The 27,635-nt window shown below is 42.6% G+C and overlaps 1 protein-coding gene across 28 annotated transcripts in view; it reads right to left on the bottom strand.

The window, feature by feature from the left end:
• Window positions 1-27,635, bottom strand: part of MAGI1 (membrane associated guanylate kinase, WW and PDZ domain containing 1) — a 332,520-nt gene that overhangs the window by 125,862 nt on the left and 179,023 nt on the right. For 4 of the 28 annotated variants that reach the window (XM_085590060.1, XM_085590058.1, XM_085590061.1 and 1 more), the window contains exon 1: window positions 64-27,393. The exons of 21 other annotated variants lie outside the window; for them this stretch is intronic. The gene's annotated coding sequence lies outside the window, so the exon portion shown is untranslated. Of the gene's footprint in view, window positions 1-63; window positions 27,395-27,635 lie in introns of those variants that run through there. 3 more of the 28 variants (XM_085590057.1, XM_085590059.1, XM_085590062.1) reach the window with 1 other exon arrangement.

Below are 27,635 nucleotides of genomic sequence, written 5' to 3'. Positions count from 1 at the left end.
CCGCAGCACACCGCTGATCCCGCTCTCCATCCCCAAAGCCAGCCAGCAGCTCGCATAGTTTACCTGATCAATGCAACTTCACGGGAGCCGGAGGTAGGGATCCTCGCAGAAATGCAGCAAGGAAGGGGAAAAAAAAAAAAAAATCTGCTTGGATCCTTCTGGCAGTCCACAGCCTCATCTACATGCATCTGAGCGAGCCCTTTCCAGCAGCTGCTTCTTTTATCAAGCCCACAGGCACAGCAAATTAGTCCGGGTAGACAGTTCAGTCAATGTGGGCTATTCACAGCGTGGCTGCTGCAGGAGCCCGGCTTCTCCTGTCCCCTGTCCCCGGGTAGGCACCCGCCCACCTCCACATGGCCCTGGATAAACACGGCTCTCCAGCACCCACTGCTCGCACCACATGATCCTGACAATCATCTCCCGGACCTCTGCTTCGCCCCAGTCGGGGGGAAAACGCTAAGCCTCAGAAACGCTTTACTTTAAAGCGGTTTTTTTTTCCCTCCCCTCTCCCCCTTCTTTCCCCCCAACCACCTTTCCTTTTTTTGCCCCCCTCCCAACTAAGGAGGGAAATAAAAACTGAAGGCGAAGATTTGAAGATGGGGGATATCTTCCTAATCGACTCAGTTGGGAAAATGAAGTGTCACTCCAAAATGAAGTGCCATTCAGACTTCTAATAAGCACAAAGCATCAGACAGAGATCCTGGATAACAGCTGATACATTCCTGGAGAGTAAGGCTGACCACACTTAGTGCATCCTTGATCCCTACAAAGCCACTGATTTTCATTTTGTTGTTTTAAAGAAGAAAATGTGATAAACTCTTTGTTTCTCCTCCTTTCCCCACCATAAACCATTTTAAAATATTCATATAGGAATAGCCACACATACACACTGAAATAAAGCACGCACTGTGCCATCCTTGGGAATGGAGAGCAAAGCTGGTGGACAAAGCACGCTGGAGGCATCTTCCCCTTAAATACACTCATGAGTGGGACCCATAGGGTCAAACATGAAGAAGAAACATTTAGGAAAGTCATTCAATTTTCCAAAGTAGAGAAGAACTAAGCCCTTTTCTCTCCCCCTGCACTCCAATGTATCCTTAGGACTAACAGTGTCCTTCTTTGTCCCCTCCAACACAGGGAGCAATATGCATATGGAGCTATAAATAAACACACACACACATATATATATCCTATAAAATGCAGCTTCTCTTGGTTATCTAAACTCTCTCTCTGCAAAGTAACACAGTTAATTGGAAGAGTTATCCAAACAATCTGGCTGATCCCTGATGGCTGCCTACTTCGTGTCAGCGTTTGCACTTAACTAGAAGTTAGTCTAAGCCATCCACCTAAAACAAAGGTAAACACTGATAAGGTACTTGATGCTTGAATAGAAGCAGGTTTATCCAAAAATGGGTTAATAGAAGCACTGTGGCATCACATCACCCAGCTCCTGGAGCCATCACACACAAACTACAAACACAAAACTCCATAAAACCTTCTTCCTTTTCTGAAACGGGAAAGGAACTTTATGGCTCTGAAAGAGAAGTTTGAACTTACTCCCGAAATTCCTCAGAGGCTTAAGAAAAGAGGAAAGATAATAAAAGGCAGAGGAAGGAAAAAGAATAATAAAGAAACAAACCTCATGCTTCCTATGCTATTGCCACCTTCCGAATGTTGTGAGGCTGGCAATACCCAAAAGCAAATTATACTTTAATCAGGGCCACATCCAAATTTAACTGTAGAAAGTAAGAAACATCTCAACAAAGGTAAGCTCTTGGAACAGGTTATAAATTAATTTCAAAGTCAGTGGAAGAAATGAATCAAAAAATCCATGAGCTGGATGAGCAGGGAGTGAGCAGTGTCTTTGACAATTGGGAAAGGCAACGCTGTTCTTCTGCCTGCCTGCAATTTCCAGCCTCAGCAATGCATTGTTATCTTTAATTTGCCCCTGTCTGAACTGAAGGTTTGGTACTGCCCCTCTGCTCACTCATTACCTCTGTTGCCTGGAAGGTGAGAGGAAGCAGGAGGAGGGATTGAAGTCATTTCAGGACTGCAGTACAGAGCATTTAATAATCTCGGCACGTCACTGTCCCTCATCCCACAGGGAAGCATGATCCATGATCCAGGGAAGGGCAGTCCATGCTGCCACCAAAACCACACCTGCTTTACACGTGTGTGTAAGCAGCCAGGGCAGCACAGTGAGGGCAGCACATGGTCTGGGAAAGGAGAGGAACATCCACCCAAGGGGATGGAGGAGTGGATGTTCCCAAGTCCTAGTCCCAAGGAGTGGAAAGGAAGGACTTCCCACATATGAGCAGAATCAATGTCTGAGAGAGGTGAGGATGCTGCAGCCCCCTGGGGATCAACTGGCACCTCTCCAGAGTGTGAACATCATCACCTTTCCACACCTTTTCAGCAAGATCCACTGCTCAGCATCTCAGAACAACTCCAGGTGCCCGTAGCATGGGGCAAAACCCATGAAAATTCCAGCAGCAACAGGAGATTGAAGATGCACAATGTAAAGATATGCGGGCCAGATGTGATACTGGCGTGGCGAAGTACAGTTGGCTGAAGACCTATTTTTTCAGGCTTAATTAGAATTTGGTCCTGATAAAAAGCCAAACAGTTCCCCATTATAGTCAAGAGGGGTTTGTCATTGTCCTTAATGGCAGCAGGATGTGGAACATTAGTGAAAAAAAAAGTCCCAATTCATCACCTTGAATAGGTGAAAATGAAAGTCCATTCTTTACTGTCACATTTGACTGTTGAAAGACATCTTAGTGTATTGCTAGGATTTAACTTAGTATTTCTTAAAAAATCATTTGAAGCAGGATAAAGTGAATTAAAAGGCATTTTTCTTCCTGCATATTTGATCACTTGTTAAGGGAATGCAATTTAGTTCTAAAGACAATCCCCAGATCTTTCTCTCCAGGAATCTCAGCCCCCTGATGCTCAGCATCCCTGAAGCACCCCCGCAGAGCAGCGGTGGCTGCAGTGTCACCGTGGAACAGGTGACATTTGTGCTTCTCCATTCACTGTCTCCTGCTGAAATGCTAATGATCACCAGGTAGTCCTGGAGTTGGCCAAGACTCTGTAGAAAGAAACAAAGAGGGGAGAAAAGCATAGAGGCAATCTTAAAGCAGCCTAAAAACTCAACTTCAGAGAAACAGTTGGAGCCCATATCCACAAGATTCTGTGTTGCAGAAGGAAGAAAAAAAACAACCTCACTCTTTGAAGTTGGCTGGAAGCACAACTGGTTGGTTTCCAACTTCGCTCAGACTCTAATTTGACACTTACTTTGCTATATTCATTTATTTCAGGCAGACAGGAGAGGAAGGAATAACGTAAAAGCCTGATCAGTGTAGTAGAAAGGTCAAAAGATCTCAGGTCATTGCTTCACCTGTAATCTGCTCCTGCTAAGCAAGGAACACGTGGGTGTGTGTGTCCTTGGAGAGCAAATCTGGCTTTTTTCAGAGTACTACACAAAGGCACATGATAAGGGCAAAATTCTGAACAGCAATATTCACTGTTGGCTGCAAACTGTAATCAACTATCTGCATTATTATGCACTGATTTTTCTTCATGGTCATTGATTTTAGGAACATATATTTAATCTGCACTGTATAAAATTAGGCCTAAAATTTCAATTAGTTCCTCTGGTACTGAGCGCAGGCAGATAAAATTGCAGAACTATTATCAGCTTAAAGAAAACCAAACAACAAACAAAACTAAACCCAACCTGCACTGTTCTGATACTCCTTGCTCTTACATAGAATGTCTGGAAGCACATATTGTAGTTTATCTGACCAACATTTTTTAATAGATAAATGGAAGCACTCTGAATGTATATATTGAAAATATCTTGTTTTGAAAAATATCAATATGAAATTTGACTTGGACTCTGATACACTTGTACATTCCACTATGAATTTTTGTTTGTTTTGCAAGAGCAGAAACATGAAAATTCTTTCAGTGTTACAATAATAACCTTCTCATTTTTAAACTTCTCAGTGGATTTGTATAATAAAAATTATGTTTAAAAAGCATCCCCCATGCCATAAAAGTATCACTGTTAAGAGATTCCGGTTAATATATAGGAAATGACACTTTTAATATTCACAGAACAGAAAGAAAATAACCCTCCTAATGAATTTAGCTTTCTATTAAAGGAAACAGTGCTTTTTGTATTGAATCACAGAAGTGTTTCCCCAAGTAAGTGGTCAATGATTTATATTTTACCAATATAAAACCCACAAGCAAATGATGACATGCTGTATTTATCTATACCTGACAATCCCTTTCTTGCCCTTACGAGACAGAGCCCCCTGAAGAGGTTGAGGACTCCCCAGAGAACCCATAGACACATTTAGCTTTGATGCTTATAGATGTAAGTAGAATCACTGATGTTAAAAGGATCTTTTACAGATTTGTCACGGTGTTTATCGCTGTGTCCCAGCCTCACTCAGACCAAGAGATGCTCTGCAAAGTATCATTTCAGGCTGTCTCCCTGCCATGGAGTGTCTCCTTTTCTCACATTGGGAATGAGCAAAAAAAAAACGGGCTGATCATTTTCCCTGTGCTTAATAGATTCTGGCACAACCTGGCCTCGACTATAAACAAATAGCCTCAGCACATGAAACCCCTGAAGACTGATTAAAAGTAAGCCTGATTTCATCTGCACTGGTTCCATTAATATTGTTAACACACAACCTTTTGTTCTGCGTAGCTGGAGGGCAGCTCACATTGCACTCACCGAGGCACCTCTGAAGGTATGTTCACTGCCAGTGACATGTATGATTATGTTAATGGTGCTTAACATTTCTTAAACATGAGGAAAGCTGACACCAGCCATGCAGAAATTGATACTTGTGTGTAAAGTGATGCCATTGAGGTTCAGGGAGGGAAGAGGCCTCGCTGCCAGTGCAGCCACACAGATTTGTACAAGTGTGAGGGGGAAAAAGGCATCTGGGCTGAGAGGGACCAAAAGGTGATGGGACATGAGCAACTGGGTTGTTACTTTGAAAAAGCTGAGTGCTAAGCACAGCAATGCTGATTTTGGACAGAAGAAGGTGGAAACACTGGAAATGTTCAGCATGAGAGCAAAGAAGCACAAAGCCAAGAGACCATTCCCCAGAGCCCTCGAGACCCCAGGGGAACTCCTACAAATGTCTGCACTGGAGGGAGGTTCGTATTTTCCTCTGCCTTACATCACTTCCCAGCATTGATTCAGTGTTCTAGGACTGGAAAATTATGTCTGGCTTCATAGCCTGGCAGGATACGGATGCATGTGCACCAAGCCCAGCAACAGCCCTGCTCCCCACTGAGGGAGCTGTACAGATTTACCACAGCTGCAGTTCTGCTCCTTGATATTTCTTTTCTGGCCTAAGTAAAGGACAATTTGAAACAAAAATTGGGTGATGCAAACTCTAGGGGAAACAGGGGAGACAAAATGATCAGGGATAATTTTTTTTTCCTGCAATACTGAATCAGTAAAATTTAAGTCTGACATTTTTAGAAAGACAGGAGGAATACAAAGCTGTCCTCAATCCTCTCCCATCTTCCTGTCAACTTTAAAAACAAATAAACAGAAGAATAAAACAAGCATTTTAAAAGAGACAGCCACAACTCACTTTGTCACACACTAGAAGCTCTTCCATCCACTGACCCATGGGAATGACATCTTCCTCCTGATAGACTGCTAATGTGAGCCAGGCTCAGAGGTGCAGCTGATTGACATCAAAGGACCCACTTGATGCAATTTGTTCCATTTTCAACTATTTAATTTTAACTGCAAAGCTGCCCTGTAGGAGACTAGACTTAAACCTAAACCAGCACAATTCAGATCACAGCCCCCAGTCTGCCCATGTGAGCTGCCCAGTCAGACCAGCTCCACAATCCCATTCATTTTAGACTGGCATCATGCTTCTTGTAAGTCAAGGACACCTGGTAGCAAAGTAGTCATCTGCACAGTCCCCAATGAACAACAACAAAAATTATTATTATTATTATATTAGTATTATTAATAGCAATAATAAAGCAACTTGCAATCCTCGTGATCCAGTTGCAGCATATTCTGCCCTTTCAGACCTCCATGATTAAAAGCAGTGGGAGTTTAGCTCACTCTTGCCAGGTGAGAGTCAGCCCTCTTCCCACAAACACTGCAGCCTCCAAGATGCAGCACTGCTGAAAGCCCCATGGTTTTCCTCAGCCAGGGAGAATCTCTCCTCCTCAGCAGCATTTTGAGACCCTTTGGACATGAGCGAGGATATTCCCCTGAGCTCAGACCCTTTACTGCCCACCTCCTCAATTCCTTGTTTCCAGGTGATGGCTCATGAAGTCCATTCAAAGGCCAGGGTGTCCAGTGCAGGTCCAGGGTACAGTGCCACTTTCTGCCCACCTCTGCCAAGGACTGAACTTTGCAAACCTGTGATGTGTGTACCAAATGACAAGTGCCCCAAGACACATCCTGTCAGCAGCTCTGAAGTTCTGCTGCTCCTTTGTGCCATGTGGCCCAACCCAAACCTGCCCACCTCAGCAGCCAGCCCCTCTGCTGTGTCCCCTCTCTTTGCCACAGATTTGGGGACTCCCGTGCCTCCCCCAGCCCAACTGGCCATTGCCCACTGCAGTTCAGCAGACCTGAACTGCTCAGAAGGCACTGGGGTACCACCCACCCCATGTTACTGCAGACCTGCCTGAAACTCTGTCTTAAATTAATATTCTGTGACAGAAACTATTCTTATTAATTGGAATGCAAGAGAGATCAGGCTGAGGATTAGAAACCACAGATCTAATTTTGATTAGTTAGAAAAATGCAATATATGTTTATTCTTTCTTTTATTGTTTCAACCTAAAGGTAATTTCCCCCAGTTCTCCTACCAAACATCAAGGACTAAATAGAGCTCATTCTTTTTGTTTGCACTTTGGTGAAATAACAAGTAATAGTCAGCCCTTAAATAGAGCACAGGGTTGGGAATTCAATATACAAGAACCAAACAACAGCATTCCTACTTGTTTAAAAAAGACAGGCACAAAGGGACACAGAGGGAGGGAGGTAATTTTTTGAAAATCAAGCAGCCAGACAAGGCTGAGATTTGGACCTGTGGCTCCCATAGCTGGGACTGTGTCTGTGCTGGGGAGCCCTGGCCACGTTCTCCAGCCCAGGAGAATGCAGGAATGGGATGGGGATGGAGGCATCCACACATGGCCCACTGCTTATAATGCATCTGGAATCAGCCTCAAATCTCCTCCTGCACCTAGAAATCCTCTGCCTGAATACAAATGCATCCCAGCCTCACTGCAGAAGTCTGCAACGATTAATGCCACACACCAGCCTCCCATTAGGCTGCACCCAACAACAGAAATGGATTGCTTTTGAATTTTGCTTAAAAGTTAACCAAATAGCTGTGCACTTTGCAGGTTGAGCCACTAGACACTCCACACCCCCTGTGCAAAAAAAAACAGGAAACAAGAGTGCTTTGTATCAGCAGCTACACCCAGGAAGCAAGAACAAGGGAAGGCTGGTAGCTGCTATGCATGTCCAGGCAGATTAGATCACCAGCAAGCATCCCAAGAAAGGCAGGGGACAATACTGTCACCCCTTTGGGAGGTGGAACATGGGACCAGTTCAAACACATGTGAAGTTTCAAGAGATGCAAAAGGAACAGTTTGTGGCACCAAAGCCAGAATTTGCATCTCTGGATTGCAAAAGGCCAGCCTGGCTGTGCCTCTGTCCCTCCCCTGGTGAGCTGCAGCCCTGGAGCCCCTTGCATTTCCCAGCCAAGGAAGTGAGTGGAGAGCAGGGAGAGCCTGCAGCAGGATTTGTTTTAAAGCCAAGCTACAGACCAGGGCCACTCTCAGGAAGATGCTGTAGTAACAAAGAATAATGAGACTGATTCCTGCTCCAAGGCACCTAGAGCTAAGCAGCAGCAATCCTTCAGCCGTGACCCATCCTGATCTGCTGCTGTCAGTCACCGGGGCTGGGAAAACATGTGTTTGATGTGTGCCATTACTCACCAGCCCTTGGGAATTACAAGGCAAGGCTTCTCTCACTGAGAATGGACCAGCAAAGTGCCAAGGGCTTCTCAGCAGGGGGAAGAGAGCTGACACTTCTGCAGAGGGGGCAAAATAAACCTCCTGCCACTTTTCCTGTGTGATTAAATTAGGGCAGATCTATGCCCATTGTATAGGCGTTTGTCAGATTTATAAACACTTACATACCATTTGCATTTAAAAATTGAAACTCTTAACAGGCCAATGCTAGAGATCCAGCAGTGAACCCAGAGCAGTTCACACAATGTTTTAAAGGCAAATGATGGGATCTTTCAATGCGTAATAACTGGGAAGTAAAATATATATCAAAGCACAAAACTAAGAAGTCGTGCATGTGAACTGAGAAAAGGCAACACAGCAACATAAATTACAGCCATGAATCCCCCTTGAAACACAGGTAAAAATAGTATTTGGAATTTTAAGTGTTATCAGTGCCAATAAAGGTAAGTTATTTATCTCAGCATGATTTTTAAGCTGACTCAACATCCTTTTGTAACTATGTGCCTGCTTAAATTGAAATGTCTTCATGCTTGAGAGGAAAGGCACATGAAACGCAGCATAAGCACCACCTGTCTGGGGTGGCTCTGGTGTGGCAGCTCTGTCCATGGCCTTGGGAGACTAGATATCACATTTCTGTGTCCCAGTTCCCTTTTCAGACAACCACCTTAAGGACTTTATTTGGTATTGAGATCATTTGGAAAGCCACAATCTACCAGTACCTAGTACCAGCCCAACTTATTACTCATTTTTTCCTTCCTCCTGCAAGTACCCAATTGCTCATTTCCAGGCAAAAAGAGATGTTTCACACCTGCAGAAGCAGCTACCTCACCAGAGTGAAGATGAAACCACACACAAACACCCTGCAGTGAGGATGGGTGGGGAGATAGTTGCCCCATTTCCATCCCAGAGGCCACCCAAGGGACAGGCAACCCAATCTGACCTCCCTCCACAGCTAATCCTGACATTTTCAAAGGCCTCAGGGATGTTGGTACCCAGCTATTAGTACATGAACCCTCATTCCCATGGGCTTTGCTGACAGTCTCAGACTTAGTTAACTGCATCTTCTTGAAATATGAAAATGTGTGGGAAGGAACAGTGAGAACTTTTAAAAATTGCAGTACTTTGATCCTAATTAACAGAGTTGACTGAAAGTAAAATATGTAGAGCTAATTTTCACAATATTTTTCCACAATCCCTAGACAGAGCCTTTTTCCTGGCACTGTTTAAAATTAATGAAGTAAATATGTTTGCATATTTATCTTTTCATTACATGGAAACAACAACAAGGAAAACAGATTGAACTGATAGCAGAATTCTTCCACTCCAAGGCAGTCTGGATGCAGTTTTTGTTTCAGTTCATACAATGCAACCTAAGTCAAACAAGGAATGCAAGTTCACTGGCCATGTAAGTAATTGGTTTTATCCAACAGAGCTACTGCAAAATAACTGCTGTAGGAATTTACCCCTTCATTTTATTTTTTGTCTCTGTGAAGAGATCCTGAAATGGCTTTGAAGGAAAACAATATCCTTGCTGAAGTCTAAAAAACAAATTGTCACAGGTTGTCCCATACAAGTAACAACAAATACACCATGCAACCATAGGGCTAATTGACTCAGGCAGTGGAAAAATGGGAAAGGGCACACAGATATAGATTCATTAGAACTCTTGCATTAACTCCCAAAGAGATATTTCATTTTTTTGCAACCTGAAGCCCAGAATCTGCTAACAGAAGTTTAGCACCACCAGGTTAGTGGTCCCTGCACCACATTGAAAACCACAGTCTGGTCTGGATTTTACACAAGTAGGATTGGCAGGAACAGAAGAACCAACCTTCAGGACTGAGCTGCAGCTATGGAGAGGAGACAACCAGCTGCCACAAGTCCTGCTCAAAGGTACAGGCAGATCTCAGAGTTGGTGGGAGTGGGATGTAGATGATTAATACGAGTACAGATTAGGGAAGAGCAGAAGCCCAGCCTTGCAAGGATGACAAGCACAGGCAGAAGGCAAGAAAGCTTCCTTTGGGTTTGAAAATTGTCAGCTTGCCCCCAAATCTGAGCAGGCTCAGCAGCCCAAGTGTATTCCCATGGCACACAGAGGGTGGAAACTTTCATGAAGTCCCTTCAATTCACACATACCCCATAAAATACCCATTACCCATTGCTCTGTCCTGGCAGAGAGGGTGAGACAAGACTGCATCTCATGTCATGTTCTCTTATCCAGCTTTACCTTAAATCTCATGGATACAATAATTCATTAAAAAACAGATTTTTTTTTTCCCCAGGGGTCACAAAGGCTAAATAAATGTGATGAATTTCACGCTACTCAATGATTCCTCGTTATGCCTTGATGACTGTATCAATTGCCATTACAAATGCTGAGCACCCATGATTGAAGCGATAATTAAAAAGGCAAATCATAGCAGGCGGTTGTTCCTCTGTTGCCACAGAGCATGGCCTGGGCTGTTTGCAGCATTGATTACCTGTACTCATACACAACACCCTGTAGAAACCCAGATTTCATAAATTACAGGAGAAAAAAACATAAAGAGTAAAGAACTATTATTATGCCCTCTCCATCAGTGCATATTACAGTAGTAATGAGCATGCAGACTTACTAGCTTTTTGCCTACCTGAAGAAAAAGTACACATGACACTTTCAACCCTGATGACTGCATCTCAACCATGAAATTTGCCTCTGTTTTCAAGACTGGGATGCAAGAGAGAGATTTTGCTTTTGTGAAGCTCTTGCTTCCTCTGCTGTACAGCTTTCATTTTGCTTTTTTTCATTCTTCGGTATTTTGGAGATGGAACTACTGACAAACTATTTCTTTCTTCCCTCCTACATGGCACTATGCAGATGTCAGCTTTACCACCATGCACAGAAGACAAAAAAAACCCAAACCCCTCCATGCTTCTCAGTTTGTTTCTGGTTTATCAGTTCCCAACATTTCGAGGTGTTTTTACAATGTGTCTTTCTTTTCTTTTTCAGGATGTGAATGAACAAGATCATTTAAGTGACGCTGTGGTAAATGGCGTGGTAACTACAAAATCCCTTGTTAATTTTTTTGCCACACAAGTCTAGGAAATAGCAACGGATCTCCAAAGTAAACCTTGTCTATGTGCATAAAAGGGTTTGCTCTTTGAACTGCATTGAGATGACACAGTCATTACTATATGAAAGCCTGAACATTTTCTTCTATTTTGCAACAATTGTCAAGCAAGTGAAAGCTTTATTTGATTTCCATTCACACTGAAGACAAGATTTAGTACTCCAGTGGAACAGGCAATGTCACAAGGATTTTAAATTGTAATGCTACCACTTTAACATCTTAAAGGCACTTTTCAGAAGATAAACTCATCTGCCTATGATGACTAAATGACACAGTAATGGAGAAGAGGTAAAGGTTTTCTTATGGTAATAAAAGGGAATACTTTACCCAGAGAAAGAAAAGCAGAGAGCTGTGCACTTCCTAGAAACACTTTCAGGAATCTTTCAAAATAATGGAAAAATAAATATACACATGATATTTGTCTATATATACTCAACCAGGACTGATACAGGACTAGATTTCTGACAGCAACTCATCACTTCAGAGAGGCAACATTAAAAAATAAAAACACTCAGCAGAGTACCTGATGGAGGAACACAACTCTAGGAAGGAGTCAGCAGGTGATGACCCTGGGATTGTTGAGAGCTCTTAGCCAGTGCTAGCACTCCATCAATTTCCAAAAATGCTTAAGTAATATAGCATAACTATGACATATATGATGCAGAGAAAAAGCTGTCTCAGGTGAAAGCCCTCCAAGATTAACATGAAAAAAAAAAACTCAATAAAGATTCGCTTTTCTTTTATATTACATGAAGGGCAATTCCTTCAATATTGTCATGTCAGCTCATGTTTAGCAACAGTTCCAACCACCTTAAACCACAGAAGAATTTTGGGGGAAAAAAACATGTCCATATAGCCTGCAAACCATCTGCAGCTTTGGGGCACTGGAAGATGTGCTTTTAAATCCCTGCCTGTTTTACAAAGCCAGTCACTGATATTGTTCCCTTGCACTGAAAGTAAGGTTCTTGCCTCTGCCTTGGGATAGCAACCATGTAGCAATGACAATTTTTCTGGCTTTTGCATCCTTCACTGGGGACATTTCAGAAGGTCCTGCCAAGGCAGAGCTGGGGCACAGCCTCTTGGTGTTACTCACAGTGAGCTGCACTGAGTCACTGGTTGTCATACTGGTATCTTTATTTGCACATGGAGCTAAAAAAAGATGATGAGATGACAAAATCTGTGTATTTTTCATTCCTGGCTCTGAGGCAGCATCTTGGTTTGGAAGTAAGAAAACCCTGTAGGTGTCTGAGTTTTTTGGGGGAGAGGCAAGAAGATAATAGTGTTGCTTTTTTTTTCCTGTATTTATGCTGTCAATCTTACCAGTACATCAACAATAGTGAGTGGCTACATTTTATAAAATAAAGCAAATGTTTTGAATTAATGACAAGAATGGACAAGATGAACTTACCCTGCTAAGACAGCTGATAAAACCTACAAATATTAGGTTTGGGGAGGTGGAAGGGCTTTGCTGATACAAGACTTCAATAACAGACACCAAGATTGTCCTTGGATTCACCACAAATTGGGATTGCCAGACCCAGCAGAAGTTGGTCTCTCCTCCTCCTGAAACTAAAGCCAAAATTCTCTTTCCATTGACTCGGTGAGAAGCAGCCCAAGGATTATAGCTCAACATTATAACTCCTGTGTTCATGTTAAATAATAATCCAATGTTCTTTACTGAAAACTAAATTAACTCCCACTGTGTTAAGTTGCAGCAAGTGCAGCTGCAATAAAGTTCTCAATCTTGACCTTTCCGGAGGTCACAGACACCGCAAAAATGCCAATTCCACAATTTTTCTTCAAGAAAAAAGAGGTCAAAATTAAATTAAGGTGCAGTGAAGAGCATGTCTCAATGTATGTGACCCCTCTCCTGTGCTTGCACGCTCCCCAAACCTGATCCTGAAAAGATCTTGTTCCATACAAATCCATTATATCAGTGCAATTAAACTTAATAGTGTCATAAAGGCAGGGAGCATCTGGAGGTATTGATAAGGTTTCCATTTATGGACACATTGGTGGGGAAATTGCTGTTTTCTTTTACATAATGATGCAGCTATTATGGATTAGGGGAGGCTGGGCCTGGGGGCTTTTTTCCTCTGCTTTCAGTTTAATGGTTTTCTATACCTTTAGTCAAACATAGATGTGAGATCACTGGTACTGAATTTCTCCCAGTTTTAATCTTGAAATATGGTGTCTAAGGAAGGTTTCTCATCAGTTCAACAGCTTGTCTTATCCTGATGCATTGGAATAAAGAGAAAGCTCACTTGGGCCATATGTTTCAGTTGTTCCTCTCACTCCCCCGCTGTCTTTCCACACATACCATGACCGTGGACAACCTCTCCTTAAGTGGGCAAACAAATGGTTTAACTCAGATTTGCACAGTGTTTGCTGACTTGTGTGGGCTCCAGGATCCAAGTCAGCTTTATCATTTCAGGCAAACATATTTCTGACTGACATGGTGGTAATTAGAGCAGCTCGATTTTATTAGATTGATGACAGATTAAAGGCCAGGATCTCAACCAGCAGAGATTGGTGCTGCTACCCTGAAATCCATGGTGCTACACTGATCTATGCCAGCTGTGAGTGTGGTCTCAAGTCTTTTACATTGTTTTGTACCCCCTTACATAACAAGGTTTTAAAAATTAAACCTTTTCAAGCCTGCATGTGTGGTCTCTAATCTACTTGCCCAATGTAGGACTCAACATTCTTGAATTCAGTTTCCACTTCAAACTGTCTACCCCACTAAATCCTTCATATCATTAAAACAACATAAATGAACTTCAGAGGAACCTTTTCATCTCTTTACAATGAATAGGAAAATAAAAAGTAACATCTTCATTTTCTGGGGCAGCTATAGGCCGGTGGACCTGGACTGTCTGACCCTTATCTTCAACTGAAATTTTCAGAACGTGTCTCCTTTCTATCTTGCACCCCAATCATGTGAATTAACTATAGACCGAGCTGGTGCTGGTTTCTAGTAAGGCAAAATACAGAACCAAAGAGCTCAGATCTAAGATCCATTCCCACAAGCCTTATTTAAGCAGCATCCCAAGATAAGCACCACAATCTCATTGACTGAAAGCCCCTCCACAAGGATCTTCAAACCAACATTATCTCAGGAGAGAACTGACATTCTTAATCCTGAGGAATTTCCCGAATTAAAGAGAAGCCTCACCTAAAAAGCTGCTCCAGACTGGATCTTGTGGCCCATCACTTTGTTTTTATTAGAAGCTTTTCAACACACAACAGTTACCCACACACCAAACCTCGCTCTTTATACAGTTCAGAGTCAGATGCCCAGTTTCGTGCCAGAGACTCCCCCAGCCTGTCCCCACTGGGGCAGGTGACCTGGATGTGCAGGGATAAGTGCAGAGGGGGCCTTTTAAGTCAGGTGGGCCCATGGCTGTTATTATAACCAGGGACATTAGCAAATCTCATCAGGCACTCATCCGACCTCATGCCAGAGGTGAGCTGCATTTGGTTTCATCAGGGAAAGAAAAGAGGATAAAAATCCATTAAAATTAACCAGCTGTAAGAGGCCATTGAGACCATCCCATTTATTTGAAGTAGACTTTATATCACAAAACATTTCAAGAGCTTTCCGATGTTTGGTCTATTTTTAAAGACTTTCAGTTAGTCATAGATGAACCTCAAAATATTCAGTGGCTTGATATGAATAAATATGCTTATCCAAGCCTGTGACCTGACATTACAAAAAGCTGCAGTGATTTATGCCAGCTGAGAAGGTTAAGCTAGGAGATGGCCTCTCTTGTGATACAGGAGGAAATTTTCCTATTACGACTCAAGTTTAGAACAATCCAAAAGAAAGACTTTTGCCACATGAAAACACCACTCTTATAATTCAGTCTGATCTCTCTAGACAAGCAAAGAATGTTTGACCCAGTAATACCTCCACCATGGCTGTAACTTCAACAATGCAGTAAGATGATATTTAAAACATTTGCATGTCTCAAAGACTGGAAGAATCCAACCCCATTCTTTCAGGAGTTTGTCAGGACCTAGTTTGTATGCAGCAATCCTATAAAACAAAGCCAAGATACTTAATAGTTTCAAGAGAGGCAAAAAGAATCTGTCTTTGCTCCTTTAAACCTCTAGGTCGTGTCTTGCAAATTCCTGATGTATTTTCAGAGTGAGGAGTGCTGTCCTGAGGGGTCAGTGCAGCAGTTCTTTACACAACACAAATAACCACATGTGTACCTCAAAGAAGCATTTCCCATTAGTAACACAACAAATAAACAAATTAAAGCCCAAGTGAGGAGCACACTTTAAAAATTAAGCGACTGATTAATCCCCAAGTCAGAGGATGTTCATCTCCTGGAACAACTCAGGAAATTTGGTAGCAAATGGCTTAAACTGAACTGTAAGGCTGGTGAATTTTCACTAGGCAAGACTTCATCCACAGCCACCATAAAGCAACAAAGCCACACCTGTGCTCACCAATGGACCAGGTCACAGGCAGGTGCTCCCTGTCACACAGAGAGAACTTAACTGCTCCCTCCCAAACACCAAAATTCAGACAATTTACAGCTGGAAAACTCATACCTGGAATGATCAGGATTGCAAAGCCAACATTTTCCCCTTGGTTCTCTACATAAAAGCCATTTGTAAGGCCACTGGAAAAATACTAAGGGCTGAATTTGCAGCTCTATTCATTCCAAAACAAGTTTCCACAAGCTCTCCACAGCTATTCCATTTTCAGTGTCTCCTGCCCAATAAAAGACATGTTTGAAACACCAAAAAGACACCTGTCTCCATTAAAAATTAACTGCTTGTAGACCTACATACAAATTAACTATTTTTTTTGGCAAAAGCAGGACTTTTGGCCTCGGTTCTATAACTTGCAAATGTTTTAACTGCTTGGGGTCATATTTAGTTGAACATTTTTATTTGGGCTTACAAATAAATAACACAAATTTTACAGGAACTTCTAAAGATTTGCTCAGCAGAAGAATTCTGAAAAGCTTGGCAACTAGTAAGCCTACCAAATAATTTCTCTGGGTCTTTTTAAAGTTCTGTATTATAAAAATAACAGCTTTATGATAATTTAAATCATTATCATGTGGCTGACCATAGGAATACTGAGCTGTGTATTGCAGTGCATTAGTTTCTTCCAGCTGGGTGATGGGCAGAGCTGTTTGATTTTTGATGTTGCCACATCTGATATTGTAAAGAAAAAAATCAAATGGTGAGCATGAACAACTTGGCCTAATGCATTGGAAAGCAGACTTTCCCCCCAAAATGCTCTGCTTTTATTGATTTTGAGAATGAAAGCATTGACTTCCACAGCTTTTTATTTCCCTGGTTTTGATGATCCCCTCATGGTGACAATGCCATGAGTTTGTCCTTCTCATTATGTGCACACAGGTGGGCTTTTACTAGAATTAAAGTCTGAGTATTGAGAACACCCTGTGGTGTTTTCAGCAAGATATCACCCTGCACTTTGGATGTTGCTACAAAAAAATTACATATTTGCTAGTTTTCATTCCTTTTTTTTTTGAAATTTTCAATTTATTAGTCATATTCTTCAAACATTTCAGTATTCTGGTGCTCAGGAAATACATCAGCAAGGCTGAGTGCCCATGGGCAGACAAATGGGGCATTATTTTCTCTCTTCTTTTTAACTTCAACATTACAGTCTTGACTCACTGTGGTATCATTTTTGCTTCCCAATTTCCAAGTAAGCCATTAGACTATCTAATATGGCTTGTTATTTAGAAAAGCCAATTTAGGTGATGATTAGCTACTGAATCTATTGTAAAATACATAAAAAGCACATAGGCATGATTTAAATGTGAAGTCCCATTTTGGTATTAAACCACTCAGCTTCCATTTGACAGCACAAAAATCAACTACAAAAATTAGCCTTTATCTATAATTATACAGATGTATTTACAAAAAAAAAATATTTTGAAAGATGTTTTCTGGGAAAACAATCTTGAGACAAAACAATGAGGCATTCATATCAGCCTCTGCCTTGTTCAAAGTAGGTAAAGAAGGTATTTTGAGGTAAAATTCCTAGGCAAATTGCATACAGCACAGTTGCTTTAAAATTTGCAGCCTTCTTTTTTTGGGAGAGCTCTCACTCCTTTCATCTCAGGAAACAGACAAATATTTGAACTTAATGGCCATGAAAATGATGTGGCCAGAAGCATTTACACTGCTGAGAACTTGATGTTGCATTGCCCAGGCAACTCCGAGTCCCAAAGACACAAGTGGCACTCACAGCCATCCCTGGCTTTACTTAATTCTATTTTTGACCAGCCCTTCTTTTGTTTCAATTTGTTCTTCTTTCTTTTTATACATTTCCAGTGGCACACAAAGCTTCCATGCAGCCTCAACACAGGCCTGGTTTTAGTATGACACTCCACAGTGGAACAGTCCTTTTTAATTTTAGCTTTAACAATGAAAGTCAGATTTCCAAAGCTGCATCTACAACACAATATTTTGCCAAGTGAATATATTTTTTCCCTTCCTTCTAAAGGCAGCACCATAAAAGCTGCATTTTAATAATTACATGGTGCTTTTCATCCAAAATCCTAAAGAGCTTTAAAAAAGGAGCATATCATTAGCCTCAGCTTACAATGGGAGAAAATAAGGCAGAGAGGGATAAATCCACGCCACTATTTGCATTTTTGGGGGAGTATGAGGAACTGTAATTAGGTTTTAGGAACAAGTTCTTCCCTGAAAGGGTGGTCAGACATTGGAACAGGCAGCCTGGGGAAGTGATGGAATCACCACACCTGGAACTGACCACTGCAAGGGGGACACGACTGCCCTGGGGGCCCAGCACAGCCTGATGCTCTGGAAAATCAAAAATCTCCCAGGGAATGGACTGATGGCAGCTGGACAAAAAAAAAAAAAAATCTACTGTAAGTGTAGTGCTGCCTTTCTTCTCCTGCACTCCCACCTTTTTGAGGCAGATTAGAAATCAGCAATTAAAGCAGCCCAGCAGCGAGGGTGCAGCAGGCACCATCTACAAATAACTTGCCATGGTCATTGCTACTGGGGGTCAGCTGCAGAATGTTGAAAAGTTAGACTGATAGATTTAATATCAGGTGGCATTTAAGCTGCTGACAGCCTTTTAAACCCACTGTGTTGTAGGATGCTGGCACTTAATTACTGAGATGGTATCAGACCTCACAGCCAGTGCAGTGTGGGATGTATGGGCTTGCAAGCAGAGCCCAACAGACCTTTTTAAATAAAACTTTAAACTGGAGGAGCTTTGAATACAGGAACCATTCAGTTCTACTGCTGCTGCACATAGTTTGGGCAGTCTGTAACTGTGTCAAAGAGCAGCACAGACCAAAGGAGCATCCACACCACCTCCTGCAGCATTTTTCCAGAAACCAGGATTATTCCTTGCTGTTGTTTCATGTAGTATTTTGAAATTGCTTTTTTTAAACCCTCTTTTTCTCGAAATGCAGACAACCCCTAGCAACATAGCTCCTCAGAGGACAAAAGCAATTGTGTGTATTGAGACAAACTGTGGAAGGATATGTAGGAGGGTCAATCATTGCACCCAGGCCATAACAAGCTCCTGTTAACAGAACTTATGGTAACTTAGGACAGTTTCTCAACTTAGGATAGATTTTCTCAATCCCCACTTTATTTTTTTTTTTCCTTTCAGATAGATGAGCTTGTAGCATGCAGAGATGAAGGTGGCCAAAGTCAAAGGCAGAAGGCTCCCAGAGAACACACAGAGATCCAACAGCTTAGACCAACTGCTGCTGGCCCATGGAGCAGATCAGCTCCCACCACTCCCTGCCAGCCCCCGCTGCACAGAGATGGGGTTTGGCAGAGCTGACTGCCACAAATCACAGAACCAAACCTGGCAGGCTCTGAGCACCTCTGCTCCTTAATGCCTGGATGCATCCAAATAAAATCAGACCGAGTCAAACTGGGTGTATGAATCAAAGGAGAAAAAGCAGAAGGTTTTAACCCAACCATGCTTCCTATTTCAGTGAGGAGAGGACACAAGTTCTTGAAGTACAGTGAACAGTGTCTGTAGGAAGAAGTTCAAGCACCAAGGGGATAGTCAGCAACACAAAATAACTAGACTACAAAAATTAATAGTGTCAGCCTTATCTGGATGTGTATTTGTAAAATGCATTTAAAATAAGGAACTCCTCGGGGAAAACTATCAAAAAATATGTAATTAGATATGAGGCCAGGAAAGACATCATAGGTGCTTAAGATTTCTCCCAGTCCACCCAAGAATATCCAAGGAATATAGTTCCAAAGCACAAGGCACAAGAGCAATTGTTGGTTCAGGTGCTGGTCACAGCCCTGTTAGTTTGGTTGCTGTAACCAACCTACAATGACTACAAAGCTCAGGTAGCACCAGCAAGGGCAGCTGCTGACCACCAAATGGCAAATAGAAATATTTAAAAATGTGTTGTAGAGAGGTGACCAGAAGAAATCAAGTTACTATGTGCCATGCAACAGTACTCAAGCACAAGTTAAGCTTCTAAACAGCAAAAGTTTTAGGATTTTAAACTAACCCCTTTCATTTTGCCACCACTCAGGGCAAGGAGTACAGACATGGCTCCAGAGGCTCATTAAGCCATCCCAGCCCAAGCACTTTGCTTTGCAAAGATACCCTTATTTTCTGCCACTGCTTGTTTTGATAAACCCATTCTGTGTCAGAAGTGCTGATGTTTGGATTGTTGGAGGAGTTTGAAGAGCAAAATTGTTAAGCTCTATGAATATGGAGAGGAATTGAGTAGATTTGATACACTGGGAAAAGGAGAAGAGGGATCAAAGAACAGCCACCATAAAACCTCATTATGAAAGCACCCACGAGAGTCATTGGTTTGCACTACTACTATATAAAGATTTTTTGTTATAGTGGGGATATCTGAAATAGTGCTTAGTGCAGTGGGACATGCTTTAACTTTACAAAGAATGTTACAACAGACAACTATTTAATAAGGCTGCTAGAGGATGAGGCCAGCAGGTAATTCACCAGGAGTGAGCCACTTTTAAATATTTCACTAAAAGAACACACTGAGATGATAATATCTCATTTATCAGCTTGTCTGCAAGATGCTATAGCCCTAGTATCTCTTTTACAGTAAAGCAGACCTTTTATTAAAGAAAGGTCCTTCAATTTAAAGACCTCCCCATGGTGCCAGTGGGCCATTTGCAGCTAGAGATGCAAAGGGTTCTACGTATGAAAGAACTTTTGGGCAGCATTCAAATCTCCCCTGACTTGAAAGTGCAAGCTTTGTATTGAACAGATACAGCAACACCTGAAAAGCCATTTCACACACTCCATTATCAGCTGCTACCTTCAGAGACTCCCATTTCCATTTCCCAAACTTTAAATATTGTGAGTAAATCTCCCACAGTTGTTTTCTGACCCTCCTTAAGAGTTCCAAGGCAGGGCTTTGGGAGCAAGGCAAAACTTTTGAAATTTTGGGGTGTTCCTTTGCTCCTCCCTGCCTTTTAAAAAGCACTACAACACTAAACAAGAAAGAAAAAAAGCCTGCTAAAATATAGTCTCCCAAATACACCACTTGTGAGCTACCAAAGCCTGCAGTTCAGATTGCTCAGATAGTTTTTGTTTCTCTTTGTTCCTGTAGGTATTTCTCAAAAACTCTTTCACATCCTGAAGTCAGACCTTCTTATTTTCCTTATAAAACCCATTTCTCACTTCACTTAGGGAGCAGCAGAGAGTAACAAATGAGGCAGAGGATTATCAGAAAGAGAAAGCAAGACCAAGCAAGAGGAAAGCTCCTATATTACACATTATTGGACAAGACTTGCCCAGATAATGGCAAATATGATGTGTAAAATGTTCAAATTATGGCATCATCCATTCCTAACCTTGGAACCTCAAATTCTCCACAGGGACATGTCTATTCATCCCTCAGGCAGAGTCTGAGCTAGGGAAATGCCTCATAGATGGTGCCCTAGAAGGAATACTTCAAAACACAAGCCTACCAACACTAAGCAGAATTTCCCAAAAAGGCTTCTGTTGGTGTAACAAGGTCCCTAGTGCAGCTAATGGTAACTCTTCCATTTCCTCTTATATAATTTGGAAATTCAATTCAATTGTGGTCAGCTTGTTAGACTTTCCTAGAACTGCTGTGAATCCAGCAATGTTTCTTCAATTGTGTAACGGTACATTATTTTAGTTAGGCTGGCAAAGCTCCATGGGCTAGTTTCTCTCCATCTCTTTTCTCTATTATCCAAACAGTGGAACAGAAACTCTGCAGCTCAATGTACTGAATGGACACCTTCATCTGGGGAGAAGAAATGGGGTTTGATTCCCCATGTGATGAACTCAGTGATACTGTAACCCAGAGCAGCTCAAAATCAAACTGCTCTGCCTTGGAGAAGCAAAAGGAAGATGAATAGAGGGCACTAATATTTAGTCACCAAGACCTTTATAAAAGTCAGAATACTTAGACTGCAATGACCCAGAAAGGCCAGTGAACTAATAAAACAATAGAATCCATGAAGTATGAGAAAGAGGAAAATGGAAAAAAATTGAAAAGGGTCCATCCAATCAAACGATAACTGAAGGAGCTGATAAGGGGAATTAAATACTCTGTGTTGTACCCTAATAACCCAAAGAAAATCTGAAACTTGAAATACTGAGAACAGCAGGGCTCAACCTTCATGTCCCCCAAATGACATGCAACTAAAGAGTTCTTTCTAAGGGGTAAGCAGCTGCTTAACAGAGTGATGATAAAACTAGCTCAAGTATTAGTATGCTTTCTAAACCCTTTCCAGCTTCCCAATGGTTTGTCACTGTGAGAATACTTTCTGGGACATTCATCTCCTTCACAAAACATCACCTCATCAGCAGGTAATGTGTGACATCCTCTCTGACAGTCCCAGGAGTGAAGGGAAGGATTTAATGAGCACAGACTCTGAAACACTTCCTGATTAGGACTCAAAATGAGTTGACTTCATCTTCACTAGGAAAAAAAAAATAATTCAAGTCTTGAAGAAGAAAAGGCAAAGTTTTAACTCGTGTGAGTAAAATGTAGTAAACACTTGGTTCCCCTTAAGAGTTTAGGGTGACAGATTATCACGTTTAACTATTGCCTTGTCAACACCAGGACTTGTACACTAAACTACATTCAATACACATCTTTAACCAGCACTGCATAGTCTGCTACAGCCCATTCTCAACTTCTGCTGCTGAGAAGAACTTGGATCCCTCAGTTTCAGCCTCAGGGAATGCCTCAAGCCTCAGGCTCTTGCTGTGGTCCATGCAAGAAACAGAGGAAGAGGAGAAAGAGGAGAATTTTGTTCCCCCAGTCACGTCCCCACTCTTACCAAGGGCTTGCATCGTGGTGCTGAATTGTCAGCGTGCCACCACAGCAGTGACACCCTGCTCATCACCAGGCAGTGCTGACAGAACTGCATTTCCAACTGCACCTTCTACATGACTATTATTCGGCTGCTCCCCATTCATTTAAATTAGCATCAAAAAATCAACACCAGAGAGCTCTCAATGTGAGCAACAAACCTACCAAAGATTTCTAGAAAGCCTGTGCTCAAAGAGGATGCAAACACGGGGGTTAAAATGATGCAAATCTACTTTTTTTCCCCATTATATCACAAGCTCAGTTACAGAGTTCTTTCAGAGCTTTTACTTTTTGTGTGCCTGCCTTACATCTTCATGTGCATTAACAGGCAGTGTTGTACCCTAATGAAAACAAAACACATTAAAAAAATCCCGCACAAACTAAAATTTCCAATCTGCAATGGGTTGAGTGTTTCCTCAGGTAAAGAAAGAAGGTGGTAATACTGCAAATTCCATGTGGGACACTACCTCTGTTTAGGTAGGCAATGCAACAATCTATTTTCTATATGGTGGGTGACATCCACAGCCATATTCCAATTGCTGACAGAATGACATTATTCATCTAGCAGAGTTTTTTTCCCTATTTCAATATGGAACATTTTCAGAAAATATATATAACAAAGTAATTTAGGCACAGCTCACTTAGGGCTGACTTGACACAAATTTATTGGGTAATTGCCTCATTGGCCTCAAACTGCTGGGTCAACTATTTTTCTTCTTGGGTTTCATTTTCGTAATGAATCCTTTGAAAATCTATTTAGAAGGAAAAAAAAAAATCAATCTCTTCCAAGGAAAAGAGTGGGTGTTCATGGTATTTTACATCAACTAAATATTACACAGTTTTTAAGAAAGTTTGACTTTAGTTATCATGGACTCTCATGTTCATGACATTTGGATGTTTGTAATTAAAATCAAGTGTAAGCATCTGTATTACACACACACCAGGTACATATATCCCATGCAACCATGTCAATATAGGCCATGTGGATATTAACATATTTATGCAAATATGCTAATCTGACTAGAAGGAGATACAATGTCTGTCTATGGGTAAAATCAATGGGGGTGGGGAGAATCAACCCAAGGTTAAATTATCACCCTTCCTTCCATGAGCTTTTCTACTAAACCTGAAACATGCTCAAGTAATAATTTTTAAGTGACACTAACTGTTCCAAAGGAAAAGGTTTTTTTTTCCCCATGAGAAAGAGATAGATTTTGCCAAACCATCTTCCACAGGTAGGTCCAGCAATAAAAAATAAAAAGTCACTAGGATAAAAATATGAATCCAGTAACTTTATTTTAGGGGAAAAATATTTACTTTTAGCCATCACTGTCAGCTTCATCTCTACTTAATGTGAAATTGCAATAGAAATTCTGTCCAATCTATGTGAATTTGGAAACTTGCTTTAAGCAAATCTTTTATTCCACACTTGTGTACAGCTGAAATTCCTGAAGACATCCTGCACAGGCTGAGCCAGTACATGCCTCCAGATAGAGCTCAACAGACCAAGAATATTTCTCCTACTTCTCCAGGATTTGTTTTTCAAGTAGAAGAAACTCAATTCTCCTACTAAAGGATGAGGAAAAAGGAAGAGCATCATATTTGATCTGTTATTTTCAAGCAGTTAGCTGGAGTTCTACTGTATGTGGTCAAGAGGAGGGGGGACAGACTCTTACTCATGTGTGCAGAACAGCAACAACAGCTCAGGATTAGCTGCAGACAGAAAGACCATATAGGATTAACACAGTGAACCAGTCATCATGCTTACCAGAATATTCAAGAGCAAAACATTCAGAGGATTTCAGGACAGGATTTAGCAGAATTTGACTGAAAATAGCACCACATTTTGAATAAGCTTTACTGAATACCACAGCACCCAGCACCTTTTGGCTGAAATGACTTGATGTGCATTGATTTTAGAAGCATTTCTTGTGCAACCGTGCAAAGACTTGGTGCACTGGAAAGGATGGAAAGCTGGCAGAAAGGTGTCTGTGCTCTGCTCCAAAGTGTAGGCAAGAGCCTTCCCTGCACCAAAGGAACTTTTAAACAACTGCAACTCAAGATAAATGTTGTTACTGTCAGAGGCAGAGTCAGGAACCCAACACCATTCAATCAGCTTCTGCTGCTGAATTAATGCCTTCATTGTTGCTTTTTTCCCTTATGCAACACTGACTGCTATGACAGCCTTACCTGTGCTAGGGGTTCTCAATAATGACAAAAGGCATACTCTAAGTTTGGTATTTGACATTGGATTACCTGCATTAGAAGAGTGTATTAAAAAAAAAAAAAAAAGGTTATTGTTATTATGGCGAAACCTGGCTCTGCATCACTACAGCAGCAGGGAGCTGAAGTGCTCCTGAACAGCTGCCTCTGCTCCTTCTCACAAACATTACAGCAGCTTCCCTGGAGGAAGCACAGCATCATTCCTGGATCCACACGGATCCATCATTGCTCCCATCTGACAGGACTCGGCAGAAGACGAGGATGAGTGGAAACAAGCTGGCAAAGGAGGAAACAGCCCCGGTGCTTCTGCACCACCGAGCACTCCCTGGCTCTCTCCAGACCAAAGTTCCTCCTTGATTTCCCACGTTGCAGAAGGAGCCACACAACAACAAGCAACAAGTTCACAGCCCAGCCCTTTGCTGAGCCAGCCCCTCCATCAGAGGAGCCCTTTGCACACTGCAGCCTCCCAGGCTGAGCCAGCCTTTGCATTTTTTGCTCATTTTTCCTTGGGCACTGCAGAGTAGAAAATAAGCATAATTAACAACATAAAGCTCAAGCTGCTGAACTTGGTAGCTCAATTTAAAAACAAGCTCCATACATTCATGCCATGTGGGTGTGCTAGAAGGAGTCTTACAAATTGTCAGCGCAAGCACTGTCCTAAATCTTTTTTGGCTGCCAATTCCAGCTGCCACCCTATAAACCATTCCCACTAACAGGCACACAGACTGATAGCCAAGTAGCCAGAGCACAGAAAGGATAGCAAATACATCACAAGTGATAAAGCTGTTGATGTTACACAATACATAACCTAAGCCAGCACACTCTACCAGTGCATGGACAGTGCTCTCCAAGTGCCACTGGCACCCCCAAATAGCCACCCCCACAGCTGGCCAGTCACTAACAGCCCTTATTCATCTGCAGCCTTGGCCAATCTTTGAGCTTGAACACATTAGCTTGCCCATATTGCACACTCTTAGTTTATTTTTCAACACCTTTTTAGGTAATTTACACAGCAGCAAACGATCAGAGGTGCCCAAGGATCCCAGTTCATGGTCAGCTTGGCCATTCATCCACAGAAAAGGGATACACAGAAAGGCAGCTGCAATATGTGAAGTTGTGGCAGCCGCTGGTCATGCTCTACCTGAACTGCGGGCAAAATAGTCTGATCACTCTTCATCACTATTAACCCATTGATATGTAAAAATTAGTAAGTAAAATAATTCCAGCCTTGCTTGCAAATTCCTCTGAAACTCCAAGCAAAAAAAAAAAAAAAGCAAACCCTTCCCAGTGTAACAGCAGGCACAGATCACCAGCTAAGTTAGCTCTAAAGGCAAATATTCCATTTTCATTGAGAGATGCAGTGGGCCATAATATGAATAAGGAACAAAGACCCCTTTCATTCTGCTGACAAATACAGTATAGCATGTCACAAATCACAAGGGGAGCAGACAACACAATGACAGCAATTAAATGGGTGTATTTTTATTAAGAAATACATACAATAATGACTGACTGTGTACACTCTCCCCCTCCCCAAGCCTTCAAGAATTAGACTGGCAAACATGGCTGTAAGTGTTTAGGGATGTTACTTCTGTTAGGCAGAAAACTCTCTTAAAGGAAGGGTCCATCCAGCCAGTGCAGCAGGATGCACACAGAAGCAGACAGAGATGTTTTGTTTGGTTGTACACCTTGTTTATTGCCACTCACACAGCTTCCCCAACTCATTCCCAATCGATGGAGAAGCTGAAGAAAAAATATACCCCCTCTCTAACTCTTTCGCTGCTGAATCCCAACAGAGACACCATTCCTGCCTCCCAATTCCTTGCCCTCCGCCCTGGTGGCCCAGAATCTCGGGAGATTCTGCCCTCACACCTGGTTAATTTGGGGGAATACTCGCAGAAGAAAGGACCCCTTGGCCCTGCCATGCCTTTTGGCCGTGAGCATCCTCTGTGAGCCCGCCAGGGCCGGCAGGGCAGGGCTCCCGCAGGGACCCCGGGCCGCTCTCGCCGCCCCTGCGGCGCTTCCAGCCGGGATGAGCGCATCCCCGCCGGGGCTCTCCTTCCTGCCCCCTCCCCGCCTCAGAACAATGCGGGGACAGACACTGAGCAACACCTGCTCTACCGCATTAATATGCACGGGGATGTATGGATGGTTTTTCCCATCCAGCACTAAGCCCGCATTGTTCGGGGCGATCCATCAGTGGATAGCTCCCCCCACCCCCAGCGCCGGCCCCACAAGCCCCCTTCTGACATGTCCCCTTGTCTCCCAGCCCGGGCTGACGAGCGCCTTTAGGAATGCACTTCATTAAATCCGAGCTGCCCCACTCCAACCTGCAATGCGGAGGCAGTACAAAGCCAGCGCCACGCTTCCTCCCGCATTTCTTTCAAAAGCCCCATTGTTCGGCAGGCATCTGGTCCTGATCCCAGCCTATTCGTGCCCACTGACCCCGCTCCTCGCAGCACACCCGCTCGCCAACGGGCCTCACGGAAAGCCTGCTTGATGAATTCAAAAGCAGCACCAGCCATCTGTCCTCCCAGGCTGGGCTCGGGCTGCCAGCCCCGCATCCCGACCTGCAAACACGCACCCGGCCCCGCACAATCGCTGCTGCTCATCCCTCGCTTCGCAGCCAGGAAAGAGGGGAGGGAAGGAAAAGGGACAGAGAATACAACAGAACGCTCTCACTTGCCTGAGTCCTTCGAAATTCAAGCACAAATACAAGATTAATCCTTCCTTTGTGAGGTCTTGTCTTTAAGTCGTGGTATGTAATGATCCTCAGCACTGCAGCAGAGGGGAATAAAAAATGCAGGGATCATAAGCAGGGGGAGGACAGGGCTTACTTACATCAGGGTTTCTGCCACATGACAATAGGTTTGAGAGGGAAGAATAAGCTGGCAGCAGCAGCTGACAG

This window comes from Lonchura striata, chromosome 12, assembly GCF_050655825.1.
Source record: "Lonchura striata isolate lonStrDom1 chromosome 12, ASM5065582v1, whole genome shotgun sequence".
Classification (NCBI taxonomy): domain Eukaryota; kingdom Metazoa; phylum Chordata; class Aves; order Passeriformes; family Estrildidae; genus Lonchura; species Lonchura striata.
This window is presented reverse-complemented; position numbering and strand designations above follow the sequence as displayed.